Genomic DNA, 12,053 nt, shown 5'->3' on the forward strand with positions numbered 1-12,053 from the left:
TCAACTTTACTCAGTAAATAACATTTCAACTCACAATTTATGGTTACTTATCCCAAGCCACCATTTCTGACTTTTTCCTCTCCAATATTCAAGCAAGTACTTCCTCATGAATGTCAGCAATTACTTAACAAAAAGGGCTGGGAGAACAGAGGTTCCCACTGTAGTAATATAGCTGAACTCTGCCCTTGTTAACTCCCTTTAACCTCAACACCAGTTCTATATGAAAACTGGAGTTTCTTGAAGACTAGGAAAAAAAAGGCATTTTCCTACACCACAATAAAAGGCAAAAAACAAATGAACAAACAAAAAAACAAACCAAAAAAAACCCCACACAAATACTTAAATAGTTGTGCTATACAGAATTGTCAGAACAGCAGTTACATTCGGCGTTAGGGTAACCACATATATTAAGCTGGACAGACCTCGTTTCTGTTCCATATTGTCTGAACACTAATCAAATTTAACTATATTTTACATTCAAAATACTAATTTCTAGGTCAATATTGTTTTACTAATATTTCTGGATTACTGAAAACTGACAGGGCTAACAATCCGAATATTAAAACTGTTTTATTTCCTTTTTTGCAGGAAGGGTGCACAATTCTCCGTCAAAGCCACCAGAATAAGTTGTGGCTCCAGGACAATAATCTTCAGAGAAGCAGCAGGTCCCGTAATGCTGGATCCATCCTTGGAACTTTCTGTTTATACAACTACAGGCTTCTCTGAACAGATACCCACGGACACAGACACAAAAGGAAGAGGAGGAATCAGATGATCTAGTCTGAACAGGGACCACTGTTCCAGCTCTAGAAGAAAGATGGCATCTCTGAACTTGATGTGACAAGGAAGCTGAAGTGACAAGTGAGCAAGGGAACAGCATCCGAGAGCCCAGAGAGCAGTTTGTGGCTGCTGGGGCCCACACACAGCCCTGCACTGCTGGATGCCTCCGGCAGAGGGCAACGGCCCTCGCGCATCCCTCTGCCACCCCCAACAGACTCCCCAAAACGAGCCTAAATACCTCCCACAATTAAATATCACCAGCATCCCCCTCGCAAGGCGAGCAGGATTTAACGCTGCAGGATTTTAACACTGCTGTTCCATTCGGGCTTTTCTTACGTGCGTCTTCTCTACATGAAAAAAAAAATTGCTTCTCACAGATATGGAATCCTTTTCTCCGTCAACAGGATAAACTTAATCCTGATTGCTCCAGGACCCTGGGGCACTGCCATGAAGTCACAGAAATCAGAATATAAAAATCTCCCAGGAACTACAGTCCATACAGCAAATGTTAACATTGAAAATCATGTTTAAAAAACAAAACGGGGTGGGGGGGGGGGGAGACAGTAAACATGCCAAACTGCAGAAGTCACAATGATGCAGCAACTAAGCCTCGTTAAAAGCATTAACAGTGCTTTCAGTTTACAAAACAAATCCAGATGACAGCCAGAAACGTCTTATTTCTCCTCCTGTGAAAAGTGAACACCGTGGATAGACACATCTTCTCCCTCCCAGGAGGCTTCACAGCTGCTTACCTAACTGGGAAGCAAGAAATCTCCTGAGTTCAATAATAAAACATGAAGATATGTTCAGCTTCAAACACATCTCTGCTGGCCGAACTACCACCAATCACCCGGTATCTGGCCACTGGGCAACACCTTCCTTTGCTGACGTAAATAGCAACCAAGATAAAACAGACAATGTTGGTTTTTTGGTTTTGTTGTTGTTTTGGGTTTTTCCGGGTGGGGGGGGGGGGAAGAGTTTGTTTGGGTTTTGTTCTTTGCTTATGGTTTTGTTTCGGTTTGGGTTCTTCATTTGCTTTTGGGTTGGTTTATTTTGGTTTCTTGTTTGATCTCCACCTTCCCCCCCTCCTCCCCCCAATGTGATCATCGGTTCAATTCTGCACACTGAAGTTTATAAAGCCTTCATTTTGCAACTGTGTCTGCACAAGCTCCTACATTTACATTAAAATTCAGTAACTTCAACATAATAGAGGTACTATTCAAATTAGTACGTTTTCTGGGTATTCCATACACAATGTTACTAAATGAGTCCAAAACCCATCCTTTTCCGAAAATGTATACACTACCAAAATTACACCCAGAGACAACACAGATGATAAAGAATTAGCTCAGATTCAAGGTATATTTTTCCAGACAGATGCAAACTCATTCTGCCTGCACTGGGAGAAGTCCTGAAGACAACATTCAACCCAAGCTAATAAGCACTATGAAAAAAACAAGGATGATTTCAGCCTCAACAGTACAGCAGCTGCACTCAAACTGATAGATTTTGGTGTAGCATACACGCAAATCAGTATGGGGGGGGATGCAAAGGAGGGGGGATGCAGAAATACCTAAATTTTGTAATAGTAGAGCACGATCCTTACCAGGTTTCCCTCTCGGCATCCTGCTCACCCAGGCAACTAACTGCTGCTTCTGACAATCTAGGAGATGACATAAAGGGGAAAAATCTCGATATTACTAGCACACTGACTTCACAAGTTTTCTGTTGAGATGAAACTACTGTGCAGCATTCTTTACATATAAGCACATCATGGTTTCAGTTGCAGAAGAGTAAGAATTTGCAATATAGGACGGAAAAAATATCACGTCTGTTTTAGTAGCTTTGTATTTACAGACTGGTTACTTTCTACGTGATTGCAGAATTTGTTCTTCAACAGGACCTACTTCTTAAACAAGACACATTCAGAGGAGTGTTGGTAAAATTATGGTTTACAAATGGTGTTAGAAATGCCCTTTAAACCATTTGTTTCTCAATTTCTTCTGTTTATACCTTAGTATAAACTAAGCCAGAGGGAAAAAAACCCAACAAAACAAAGCAAAAAAACCCAACACCCTTACCATGAGTGCTTCCCTAATGCTTCATAACATAATAAGGATTATGAAAAACAGATAGTTCTCAAGTAATGGTATACTGAAATTCAGTTTACTGTGAAGCCCAACAAGAGTAGTACTATCTCCCCTCACCAATATTTTACATGTTTCGACTACAGCATTCATAAAATACAGCACTGTCAACAGCAGAGCTTCAATAGCCACAACAATTAAAACTATTCAATATAAGCATATTGTTACGATTATAACTTTTTTATTGTCCTGCCAAACACATCACTTTATATAAGAAACTTATAAAACATTTCAGGCTGACTGCTTTACTACCGTTATTAATATTTTTGCTATATGGATGTTGGTCTTTCAGAAAGCTCCAAATTTATGTCTGTAGAGAAGCACAACACTGGGGACATTTAACACGTTCCTTCCTAGAGCTCAAGGTAGTTAATGAAAAACCATTAATTAGTACCCTCTGCAAGTATTCAATGCCCAGATCAGAAATCTATGGAAGGATGAAACCTCTGGCATCAGTAGGGGTAAAACTCAGAACAAATAATTCCCATTTCCAGCCTCACTACTGTACACAACAATGCTGCATCTCCTGGCTGAGGTGCAGCATCCTGACAGACCAACAAAGGATGGTGGATTTTATACTGCGTCTTCATGAAATCCAAAGCCAAAAGAAAAATACTGTTTATGCTTAAATTTGTGACAAACAGTTGCAGCCCCGTTAATTTCATCTCCAGTCAATTAGAAAGCCATGAGTCAGGATCCAAAATTATCAAACTGACTTGAAAGAACTGCCGGGGAAGGATTATTTTTTTAACTTTGTATTTCAGCATTCATGTCTGCAAGCACTTTTACCCTTTATATCATGATATTTTCAAACTCATATTCTGATACTACAATAACTCCAGGAGCAAGATGTTTATGGAAAAACACTGTGCAAATACAGCACGATCAACTACAGTGAACCAGACGAGAGGAAAAAAACATGACTCCATGGTTTTCATATTTAAATATGAAAGAAACATAGTAAACACATGATGATAGCAATTCAAAGTAAAATCTAGCCTGGATTAAACCAGTGCTTTTAATTTTAACCATATAATAGGCTACCAGTAGCAGCAACATACATTTTTAAAATAAGTTCACAATTTCCCTTTTTATTAAAACAGAAAATAGAGGGTTTCGCTACTTCCTATCTCAAAACCAATACAAACACTAGTTTAACTGTTTCCTTTTCAGACACTTTTTAAGTACTTCCGAAGAGTAAAATAACAACCTTTTACGCCACTAAAATTTGGCAAGATACAAGATCCTAATATGAAACTGAGTACCTCTTTAAGATATAAATTGGTATTGTTTATACAAAAAGCGGAGAGAACTGGCACAATACCTATTTTTATAGCCCTTTTTTTCATATACATCGTATTCGTCACCAAAACAGCTCTGCAGAACACAGCGTACAGCACACTCTGTGCCTCGTCATGAACTGACAGCAATTGAAGAGAAGGTGAACTAAGTTACAAAACGAACTATTTTTTCCTCTAGCTGTCTTGAGAAGATAAATGATCTTAGATATATTAAAGAGAAATGGGATATGGGATCCAAAGGGCTCATTTTACATTAACTGCATCTCACCAACAAAAATAGAAAAAGCAATTTCCTGGTGCATCAATTCCACCAGCAATTCCATGTACACTCAAAAATAAGAGATGCTGGCACGGTGTGCTACTGTGCACCTTTCGATATTCTCAAATCTCTAAGAAACCAACTGCTCCACATTAATTTCCTATTTTAAGGTAGGGTTATTTTTTATTTTTCAAAAAAAAAAAAATACAAAGATATGCAGATATAACTGTACAAACCAAGTATACTGCCCAGGCTGAATCAATATATTTCTGTAGGTAACACCGTTTCAATTGACTCCTGTAATCAACACAGAGCACCAGCTCTTCAGAGCACATTCTCAGTATGGCCCATTACCACCCCAGTCCTTCCACCACCACAGCGGCGCTCACTCCTTTCAGAGCCCATTACCCTTCTTGTTATTTTAAGGCCATATTCCCTCCTCATCAACTTTGGTCAGTATCTGGAAACTCGTTATTTCAGATGAAAAAGACAGCACTGATAAAAGTTATGATGGAACAGAAGTGAAAGCACGTGAAGCACCATAAACCATCCCCGATCCATTTACAGGACTACGACACCATAAAACTGCGAACCTTATCTTTCCGTCCTCCTTCTCATGTTCTATATTTGTAGGGTATTAAAATCCTACTACTACTAACAGAAGACTCCTTTCTAGTGCAACTCCAAAGCAATTTTAAATATCCGTGTATAGTCCTCACCACTAGTTATAAAACCATCTCTTCTTGACCTGTTCTCGTTCATCTGCTGTTACTTAACTCTTTAAGGCTATTTGAGAGACACAATGTTACGAATGGTTATGTAATTCTGAAAAATATCTTGAATTTTAAATTTTGAAAGAGTACAACATGAACACAGATACAGTTTATCTTTCCATCCCTCCTCCACTTATTTTAAGCCAAAAATATCTCAGTGATCCAGAAAAGCAGCCTGCAATTTTTTTTTCCAGCTTGTCAGCCACAGTATCTTTAGCAGTGCAGAAATCTCTATAACAAACATAAGCCTCCAGAAAACAGATGTCCTTTCCTCTTTGCTTGCTACTGGCCCTGTGTAAGTTGTTTGCAAACGGCCAGGGTCCAGTCCTTGCAAGCTGGAAGCTGCTGATCTAGAACTGCGGATCCTCTTACTGTTTGCTCTGCTATCTGAGAAGTTGCATTAAAACGGCATTACATTCCTTGACTCCAAACAAATCATATAGTCTATTAACAACCATTCCTCCAGAGCTTTCCATAAAACCCTATTTCCAAAGAACTGCCAAAAAACAAAACGCCATCACTTAAGATACCCCACTTTGCCACGGATTCAGACACGGCACAAGCCCTTCACGCTAAAGGCTGCCCAACCTACCTATAAATAGGCTGAAAGCTTCAGGCTCAGGAGACTGATCACTGAACACGATCCTTGCGGCGCTCCCCTGCGTTACCTACATAAAGCGGCGTGCCTTAACAACACCGGGCTAGGCAGATATGCAGCTACTGCTGTGGTTATGCAGGAAAACATGGAGGGAGGGGGGGCAAAAGGAAAATGGGCAAGAACAGCTCTCTTCCAGAGAGAAAAACCTCCCTCTCTGGAGGGCAGAGCCAGCTGCAGATGGGCAGTCGCAGCTCAACCATGGACAGACCCACAACCAATGACAGAACAAGGGGCAATGGGTACAAACTGGAACACAAGAGGTTCCACTTAAATATGAGAAGAAACTTCTTCATGGTGATGGAGCACTGGAACAAGCTGCCCAGGGAGGTTGTGGAGTCTCCTTCTCTGCAGACATTCAAACCCGCCTGGACACCTTCCTGTGGAACCTCAGCTGGGTGTTCCTGCTCCATGGGGGGATTGCACTAGATGAGCTTTCCAGGTCCCTTCCAATCCCTGACATTCTGTGATCCTATGATTCTATGACCCACTAACTTGGGACAAGGCCCTTCAGGTGTCATGGGGCTGAGGCCCAAACAGCCGCTCCCCTCAAAGGAGGTCACCTCCCCTCGGGCAGGAGGGTTGCAGGACCCCTCAGGAACGGCAGCCCCGTCACACAGGGCCCCTGCCACACCCCCGGGCCCCCATCACACACCCGGTCCCTCACCCCGGGGTCCCTGTCACACACCGGGTCCCTGTCACACCCCGGGTCCCTCACCCGGGCAGCGACGGCCGGGGGCGGCGCGAGGCCGGGCCGCGTGACCGCCTGAGCCGGCGGCACGTGGCCCCGACCATAACAAACAGGCGGGTGGGCGGGCGCGGGCCGCGCTCGCGCCCTGCCAAAGGCGGGCGGAGCCAAGAAGAGGTAAAGGGGGGGGTGAGGAAAAGGAGTGAGGGGTGGGGGGGGGCAGCCGCCAGTGGCGCGGCGATTGGCCGGCGGGGCGCGGTGGGCGTGGCCAGCGGTCCCACCGCCTTGGTGCAGTGCTGAAGAGGCGCCAGGCGGGGGCCGCTGCCGCGCGTCGAGGGGTCGCGCGCGCTTCCCGCCCTCCGCGAAGGCCCGAAGAACCGAGCCCCCCAATCCCGACAACCGGCTCCGCGCCCTCACACTCGGCTCCGCGCCCTCACCCCGCGGCTAGCACGGCCACGCAGCCACCCCCCCAACCCCATCCGGAGCTCCGCCAGCCACCCCGTCCTCCCGCAACAGCCCCGAGTTGCGCCACGCAGGAAGCGCCGCTGCCCCGTGGCAGCCGCCTCCTCTACCCTCACGGCCGCTCTGCACCCCCCGGCTCGCCCACCCCGGCTCTGGCAGCGCCTCCCCCTCAGCAGCTTCGACCCTCAAGGCCAAACGCTTCTCCCCGGATCCCCTCTCTCCTCACGCACCCACCTGTGGGGCGGCAGGCCGTGCCCTCGGCCGCTCGCCGGCCGGCCCGCCTCGATCAACCGGCGAGCGCTCGCTCGCTCGCACCGGGCGCGGAGCATGCGGAGGGTTAGGGAGGGCGGGGGGGGGGGGAAGTGCTAAATATACCCGCTGCCGGCGGCACCGCCTGTGTCACGGACCCGGGCTGGCGAGCGGCGGCGCGGCCCTCCCCGCTTCCCCCACCCCCCGCCCGCATCTTGTTTTCTCCATACGCACTTGGAAATGCGGACCGGCCCCCCCGGTATTAGGGGTGTGGGGGGGAATTGTTATTTTGGCTCGATTCGGGATACCCACGCAGCAAGGAAAACAACGCGGCGCAGTCCCGTCCTTCCCCCCCGCGCTGTCACTTGCCTCCTTCCCCCACGTCGCGATAAGCAACCCCCTTCCCCATGTCGCGACAGCAGCCCGCGCACCTGCCACGCACCGTGTGTTCCCCCCCCACACACTTGCGTCTCCTACCAGGGGGTGCGCGGTGCGGTGAGAGGGGGAAACCGCCTCTCCCTCCTCGAGAAAACCGAGAGCGGCAGCTCCTGCGAAGCGACCGGCCCGGGAGGGGGGAGCTTGTCGCTGGCAGCCCAGGTGCGTGGGGTCCCCGCGGGTGGGATGTGGGGGAAGCAGCGGGGAAGAGAAGCGGCGGCGGGAGCCGGGATGGAGCGAACCTCCCTCCCGCCTTCCCTCCTCCGCCTCCCCCCCCACAGCACCCCCACCCCCCCTCCGCTTCGCCGCTTGTGTTTACCTCAAGTTTGAATTTTATCTGCGCAACATGAGCTGGAATGCGGACATGGAGGGCGGGAGGGCGCGCACACGCCCGCCGCTCCGCGGGGACACGCGGCACCCCCGGCCCCCCCCACACACCCCGCACCCCACACACGCACCTCACCACGCAAACATGGCGCGACCGCCGCGCACACCCGCCCCCCGGCACCCCTCACCGCCCCCCTCCCGGAGCAGCCCCTCACCCGAGTCCCGCCGGTAACTCACCTCCGTGAGCGGCCGCTGCTCCGCCGGCTCTCCCGCTCCCCTCCTGGGGGAAGGTGCCACACGCAGCCCCATCAGCGGGGGTTGCCACATCTGCCGCGCTCCCGCCGCGCTCCGGGGCGCTGAGACAGGTGCAGGCGGGCGGCGCGGAGCGGAGCGGCGGGCGGGCCGGGCAGGGCAGGGCGGGCCGGGGCGGGGGGCACTGTTGCCCCGCCGCCGCCTCCCAGCCGCCCCGGGCTCCCCTAATGCTTCCCTCCCCACAATGTTGTTTCATTATATCATGTCCATCATGTGACACCCGGAGGCCTCTCTATGGAAACTTAAAGGGGACCTTCACGTGACGATGCGGCCGCCGGACCCGCCGGTACCCCCGGGGGGCTCCGAGCCCCGCTGCCCTTCCCCGAGGGGCTGCCCCCTTCGCACCTCCCGCCTTCACTTTTGCGAGTCAAAACAAGTTGCTGCGCTTGCTTGTTCTATTATTATTATTAATTAGGATTGGTTTGGTGTGTTGTGGTTTGTTGGTTGGGGTTTGTTTTGGTTTTGTTTTTCTTTTCCTTTCCCCTCCTCGCTCCGCACCGCCTGTGCTGCTGCTCGCTGAGGGGAAACAACCGCCCGACCGGCCAAGCACCTTCGCAGCCCCCGCTCCTGGTGCGGGGTCCCGCGGTCGTTTGCGGCCGCGGCTGGAAGCGTCAGCAAACAAGCAAACAAAACATCAAAACAAAACAAACAAACTTATTTGTGTCAGACGGAGGAGGCTGGAGGTGCGAGCGCTGCCGTCGGTGCGGGGTTGATACGGTGGTGGCGAACGCGGTGTTTAACTCTGCCGGCCGGTCGGGAAACGGTTTACGGTCTAACCTGTTAACACCGTCGGTTTTCCACAGTAGGCTGTGGTGCAGACGTCCTGGAAGGAGCCGCTTCTAGGCGTGTATACTTGCCACCGCAATAAAACAAGCCGCGTATACAAACACCCACCCCTTCTAGAAGATGGAAAAATGAAGGTATTTTCTGCGGCTTGAGAAGACCCGGGCGCCCCACTGCCCGTGTGCGGCCGGGGATGCGGGCAGGCCGGGCGGGCAGCGCCGCGTTCCTCAGGCTGCTGTTCTGCCTGCGGTGCTGAAGTGCCTGGTTATTCCCAGCTCTCCTCCTGCCCCCAGGATTTGGGAGAAAGGAGCTACAGCCCACCCTGCTCTGTGCTTGCACCGCCAAACCTCTGCCAGGCTGGCGATGCACAGGGTGGTCTCGGGGTTTTCTCCATGGGGGGCAGTGCGTGGTTCCTGTGGGAGCTCCCCAAATTCTGCGCCTGAACCGGTGGTGCTTCATTGGTGGTCAAGTGCAAGGTTCGAGGGGTTAGCTTGTAGAAGAGGGATGGATTTACTGTTAAAAACTGAAGGAGGAAAAGCGCGTCACGTTCGCTCCTTCCTTATGGCTTCCACCGGAAAGCGCAGCCCCTCGGCAGCTTGAAGCGTGACCCACAAACGCAATAAATTTTAAGTTTGGAATTTAATTTCTTCAGTGTCCTGCTGAGTTTCCTTGAAAGCAGTCATATAAACGACCAGCCACATAAACGACCTTTTTCCCTTCTGCAGGGTTCATGCTGTTGCCCGTCACACGTCCCATCAGCCACGGGAGGGGACCGGACCGGAGCCACCTGGTTAGACGGCGCAGGCCCGATCCTGGCAATGACGGCAGATCATATGCCTTCGCTCTCCCATTGACGCTTTTGGAGTTGAAGTAGCTGTACTCTACCCTCCTCGTTTCTAAATGCCTATGCAATGAGCTCGATATATAACAGGTTAGTGTTTCAGGTACCTCTACCATTATTTTTCAAGATTTTCAGGAGTTTTGTAGGAATTATTCAATTATTTTAGCTGGAAAGAGTTAACCGACTGAGGAACAGTTATTCCTTCTTTCCTTTCTTCTTAGAGTCTTTCCCCTACACTTCATTTTTGTTTATCTATTAATATCCTTTCCCATCCAATTTGGGGGGGATTTCTGCCATTTTATCCAGGGTGTCCCACCACCATGGAGCCTCGCTCCAGCGTGCCTCACTTTCCATCTCCTAGGGCCTTATTTCTCTACCTCCCTAAATCCTCTTTTTATTCTATATTCCCTTCCTCAGATCATCCTTAAAGGAGAAAGCAGCTGGAGCTGGAATATAAAGTAGTCTTCTAGGAGTACTGCCAGAACCGATCTGTTTTACACTGCTGCTGCTGCTGCTATTGCTGTTCTGCTGTGTCATGGGAAGAGAGTTACCCAGCCACACCAACCCTTGGAAACAGCACCCTCAGGCAGAGCCGCTTGCTGCAAACCCGAGCCATGTTTTACAGAGCTGGAGGGTAAGTTTGTCTGGTGAAGGATTTAGGCTGGGAAGAGAAGACGTCGCTCCCTCACTGGGCTCCGACGGGGAGAGCGGTGCAGGATGTTGGGAGATTTGCAGGAGGCAGAGTGGTGGCAGCAGCAGTGACAGCGCATCATCACACAGCTTTATTTCATTTTGTCAAGCCGAGAGGCTTTAGGTTACAGCCGAGCAGAAAAGCAAAACAAGGCATTTCTGTAAAGAAAAAAAGGTGCTTTTCCCCAAATTTGCTTCAAATTCTTGCAATGAAGGCTTGCACTAAGAGCGAGCAGAGATTCTGCCTCCTCTTAAAAATGTCATTAGTTGTAGAATCTTTACAATCTTGGCTCATTCCACCTGAAACTGTTTCCTCCAAAAACTTACTTTCAAAAATATGAGGTATAAAGATGACTCTTTCTCCCCTCTCAAGTTTACCTTCCTTGGAAAGGCCTGGAGAAACCTAAGGTTGTGTCTCCCTGTGAACGAAAAAGGTTTGAATAAACAACAGCGTGCACATACACGCGTATGCACAGGATTTAAAGCATCCCATTGAAGTGTACACGTAGGAAAATACTTCATCACGTGATAGGTTTTGATATCCGTCTTAAAATTAATCCCTATCTGATGGACTCTGTCCCTGAGTTGTGGCAACAGGAGACCCGTGTAGGTTTTTAAAACTGCCAAATAAAATCTCCGAGTTGCTATTGGATTAATTTGTCTTTTCACAGCAGCTACCTGGGAAATGTTCATCTTGTGAAAGCAAGTAAGAAAACTTTATAGGGCTCCAGTCCTATTTTTTTGACAATAAAAAAAGATCCTTTTCATGCTGTTCCACAAGGAAATGGTTAAAGGGCTCAGCAGAGTCCCTCAGTTCTTCTGTTAGAGGTGACACTCTTGGGTTTTATTAGAGCTTGAGCTTCGGAGATGGTCCTGCTTACTTATCAATGTTGTCTTTGCTTCTTTTTTTGGTTAATTTTTGTCACTGAAACCTAACCTTGTTGTTTCACTTCTCTTTCTAATTCGTTTCGCTCTTCAGTTCCAATGTGTTAGAAAGTGCAGTTTCATTTAGACTCTCGGCAGAAGAGAAGAAAGCCTGACTCCAGAAAGCAATTTGCAGTAATATATTTTCGTTGCCACTCACATGAAAACATTACTACTCAGACAGATCTAGGTATAAACAATGCTGACAGGCCCTCAAAAACAAAACCAAATTGTGAAATTAAGGCAAATAGCCCAGAGAACCTGAAATGTTCTGGTTTCTAAAACGCTGGCTGCTGTCAAAAATAGGGTAAAATAAAGCTTTGTTTACATGTAGAGCAGAGTGTTTGTTGATCGAGTTTCTAAGGTGATGTAGCAGGAAATACTGATCTTAGGAAGAATGACACGAACAAAGCGTGAAACTATAATT

General features: G+C 48.5%; 2 long non-coding RNA genes across 2 annotated transcripts in view; one reads left to right on the forward strand and one right to left on the reverse strand.

The window, feature by feature from the left end:
• Window positions 1-8,446, reverse strand: part of LOC136097287 (uncharacterized) — a 64,782-nt gene extending 56,336 nt beyond the window's left edge. The window contains exon 1 of the long non-coding RNA XR_010650771.2: window positions 8,314-8,446. This is a non-coding gene — a long non-coding RNA (uncharacterized lncRNA). The remainder of the gene's footprint in view (window positions 1-8,313) is intronic.
• LOC139826944 (uncharacterized) lies at window positions 8,126-11,465 on the forward strand. Its single transcript, XR_011737096.1, has 3 exons — window positions 8,126-8,441; window positions 9,897-10,102; window positions 10,430-11,465. It is a non-coding gene; the product is annotated as an uncharacterized lncRNA (long non-coding RNA).
• The last annotated feature ends 588 nt before the right edge of the window (window positions 11,466-12,053 follow it).

Source organism: Patagioenas fasciata, chromosome 1 (genome assembly GCF_037038585.1).
Source record: "Patagioenas fasciata isolate bPatFas1 chromosome 1, bPatFas1.hap1, whole genome shotgun sequence".
Taxonomy (NCBI): Eukaryota; Metazoa; Chordata; class Aves; order Columbiformes; family Columbidae; genus Patagioenas; species Patagioenas fasciata.